This window comes from Mastomys coucha, chromosome Y, assembly GCF_008632895.1.
Source record: "Mastomys coucha isolate ucsf_1 chromosome Y, UCSF_Mcou_1, whole genome shotgun sequence".
Taxonomy (NCBI): Eukaryota; Metazoa; Chordata; class Mammalia; order Rodentia; family Muridae; genus Mastomys; species Mastomys coucha.
In genome coordinates this window covers 325,950-330,355 of record NC_045031.1, presented here as the reverse complement: position 1 = coordinate 330,355, position 4,406 = coordinate 325,950, and positions in this window count along the sequence as shown.

Sequence of the window (4,406 nt, the reverse complement as noted above, 5' to 3'; positions counted from 1 at the left end):
GTTTGTTTTTTTTTTTGAGACAGGGTTTCTCCATATAATCCTGGCTGTCCTGGAACCCACTCTGTAGACCAGGCTGGACTCGAACTCAGAAATCCACCTGTCTCTGCTCCCCAAGTGCTGGGATTAAAGGCATGCACCACCACTGCCCAGCACATTAATGCTATCTTTAATCTTTTATGATATTAAATGTCATTGACTCAAGTGATTTCTACTGAAGTAAAAATTTACTATAACTTATGATAATGATACTGCTGAATGTTAAAAGTTACTGTACCCGGGCGGTGGTGACACACACCTTTAATCCCAGTACTTGGGAGGCAGAGGCAGGAGGATTTCTGAGGTCAAGGTTGGCCTGGTCTACAGAGTGAGTTCCAGGACAGCCAGTGCTACACAGAGAAACCCTGTCTCCAAAAAAACAAACAAACAAAAAAAGTTACTGTAAATCTATGTTAGGATTTCAAATCTAATGATAGGATAGGTGATACCTTATGCTAGAGTATCATAAATTTCAAGTATAAAATTGACCTCATGAAATATGTATTAGTTCCTAACAGTGTGAGGACAAAGCATACAACATGTCATTATAGAAAAGGAAATTCCTTTCTAGCTGGAAATCAAACCTGTTACTTTGTAACAGAGCCTTCACCACTGAAAATATCTCAGTTGCTCTTCAGAGTCCTGAATAAGTAGGCTTTAATGCCAATAAGAGAATGAACTTACTAACCAGAGTGAGAGGAATTAGGCAAAGAACAAGTGCTTTCTTTAGGCTGCTACAAAAGAAAAAAAAATGTGGAGCCAGGCACTTTGAAACACCCAGGATCATAGGCCTGTGCCCTGAGCAGACCTTGGGCACAAATATTGCAGCTAGCCCCACAAGACCCAAAGGAAGCTCCACTCCCAGGTGCTCTAACACACCCAAGATACTAAGGATCAGAATTTGAGGAGGACACATCTGTCACAAGACTGAAAGTAACTGGGACCAGCGCGACCCCTGGACATAGGAACTCCACCAGCCCAGCGGCACGGATTGCTTCCAGTCTGTTTGGGTCAGTGCCCTGAGTAAACCTTGGGCGCAAACTCTGCAGCAAGTCCCATAATTACAGAGGAAGCTCTACTCCCAGGCGCCTTAATTAGCCCAGGATCCCAGAATCACAAGATCACAGAGACAGCTTGACTCTGAGGAGTTCTGACATAACCAGGATCACAGGAAGGACAGGCTGCAGTCAGATTTAGCCAGGGCAGGTAGCACTAGAGATAACCAGATGGTGCGGGGCAAGCATAAGAAAATAAACAACACAAACCAAGGTTACCTGGCATCATCAAAATCCAATCCTCCCACCATAGCCAGTCCTGGACACACCAACACGCCAGAAAAGCAAGATTCAGATCTAAAATCACTTCTCATGATCACGATACAAGACTTTAAGAAAGACATAAATAGCACCCTCAAAGAAATACAGGTAAACAGCTAGTCTTTAAAGAGGGAACACAAAAATCCCTTAATAAACTACAGGAAAACACAATCAAACAGGTGAAGGAAATGAACAAAACCATCCAGGATCTAAAAATGGAAACAGAAACAATAAAAAAAAAAAAAATCACAAAGGGAGACAACCCTGAAGTTAGAAAACCTAAGAAAGAGACCAGGAATCATAGATGCAAGCATCACCAACAGAATACAAGAGATAGAAGAGAGAATCTTAGGAGCAGAATATACCATAGAAAACATTGACACAACGGTCAAAGAAAATGCAAAAAGCACAAAAGGTCCTAACCCAAAACATCCAGGAAATCCAGGACACAATGAGAAGAACAAACCTAAAGATAATGGGTATAGAAGAGAGTGAAGAACCCAAGGTAATGGGCCAGTAAATATCTTCAACAAAATTATAGAAGAAAACTTCCCTAACCTAAAGAAAGAGATGCCCATGAACATACAAGAAGCATATAGAACTCCACACAGACGGGACCAGAAAAGAAATTTCCCCTGTCACATAATAATCAAAACACTAAATGCACTAAACAAAGAAAGAATTTTCAAAGCAGTAAGGGAAAAATTCAAGTAACCTATAAAGGCAGGCCTATCAGAATTACGACAGACTTCTCACCAGAGACTATGAAAGCTAGAAGATCCTGGGCAGATGAAATACAAGAACACAAATGCCAGCCCAGGCTACTGTACCCAGCAAAACTATTACCATAGATGGAGAAAACAAGATATTCCATGACAAAACCAAATTTACACAGTATCTTTCCACAAAGCCAGCCCTACAAAGGATAATAGAGGGAAAACACCAACAGAAGGAGCAAAACTAGAAGAAGCAAGAAAGTAATCTTTCAACAAATTCACACAAACCTAATTCCACCTCTAAAAACAAAAATAACAGGAAGTAACAATTACTTTTTCTTAATATCTCTTAACATGAAAATTAATATTAACAACTTATCCTAATCAATTCAAACTCAAAAGTATAGGAAATTGAAAATTTGTTGGTTATCATCTGATGGTCTCTCTAATTTGGTAATTGGAGAAGTAGGTCCAACATTGTACAGTCCATTGAAGGGCAGGTCTCTAGGAAGAGTTGGGGTACAAAAGGGAAAGAAGAGTGTGATGTAATTCTATTTGCTTAAAATATGTTTTTAAATGTTAACCAATTCAGGTAAATTGAAATTATGTATATTTTTCATCATAATGTAATAAAACTGAAATAAAAGTGTGACTCAGATCTTTTTACTAATTACTTAGTCTAAGTACGAAAATAACAAATTAATATTCAGAGTGTAGTATTTAACAAATGTGGAAGCAGTTTAGAACTATACAGAAACTAGGGGAATTTGAAGAATCATGCTGAAAAAAATGCCTATGTCATGGAGAAATTATTAAAAATTTAGTGAAGGTTCAGAAGAGGAAAGTCTCAATCTTCTTGGAAAGTACACATGACCAGAATATTGGGAAAAATGAGGATAACAGAGGCAGTCTTACAGGGAAAAGATGAAAATCTAACTGGAAACCAGACACAAACTCATGTTCTCATGATGTGATAAGAATTGCTGAATTGTGATCTGGGGCTGGGGCTAGGGGAAAAAATTGCTAAATTTTATCTAAGTATATTATAGAAAGCAAAATGATGAATTGGGTTCTTTGGAATAACATGGAAATAGTATGGCATGACCTCCCTAACTGGTAACAGAACTTGTATCTAACATAGAAAGGAACTTAAAGTCTGGGAGAATTTTTAGCATGGACATGTTGATAACAAAAACACATGGTTAGATGAAACTACCAAGTGTATGAATAAGTAAATATCTGATAAAAAAGATTGATACACATAAATTGATGATGACAGAGCATACATAATTTCTTAGTTGGCAGAATGATTGTCTATCATGCACAAATAGCTTGATTTAATCCCTAACAATGCATAAGTCAGGAATTTGAGGCCATTCTTAGATAAATGACACCCTGTCTCAAAAAAAAAAAAAAATTAAAAAAGGTTATTAGGATAACTAAAGGAGGACCTGTAAGGCAGTTCAAGGTTTCCTTTATCACCACTAAAACTGAATGTACCAAGGCCTCAAATGAAAAAGGTGTCAATGACAAGTTAAGGTTGTATGAAACCTTAAAGCTGCAAGTAAAATGTGGTTCCAAACTTCTGATCCCTAAATTATTTTGATGAACACCGTTGCTGCTCCCACTATGACTAATATGACTAAAGATAATCACAAGGAAAATCATTATTACAAAAACTTTATATTCCATCTTTGTATGGTCTGTACAGGGATTTGAAGCCATAACTCATTCCTTCAGCAGAACTAATTCAGAAACAACTAGTAGATGCAGCCTATAAAAATATGTTTCTGATTTTGACTGCTTCCTTATTAGGAAGTAAACATGCACACACACACACACACAAGTTTTTAATCCTTTCACTATACCATATTTCCCATTAAAAACAACCTGTGTATCTGTTTTGAGAACCAGAGGCCTTCTTTCATACTTGTGGATACAAATAAAGTAACTTTTGAAAAATGATTTCATGTGCTTATATGAATTATGTAACCTTATAGTAATTGACTCCTATTCCAATTAAGATTAAAAATTCTTCTACTATGTGAAAAAATATTGTCTGTGTTTTTATTAAAGAGGCTGACTTTTCTCCAAAAATGTTTACTTCTGGCCTCTTTATAACAAAAAAACAAAAAACCAAGTAGTTCAGCTTTGTGAGATTATGACTTGATATCCTATTCTGTTCCATGGATATGCATGTCTGTGTACCTGTAGTGTTCTGGTTTTGGTACTATGTTTCTGGGATACTTTGAAATCATGTATGATGGTATCTCTTAAGTTATCCTTTTTCCTTGGGATTTTTATAACTAAATCATTTATACTTACTTTTTTTTTTTTT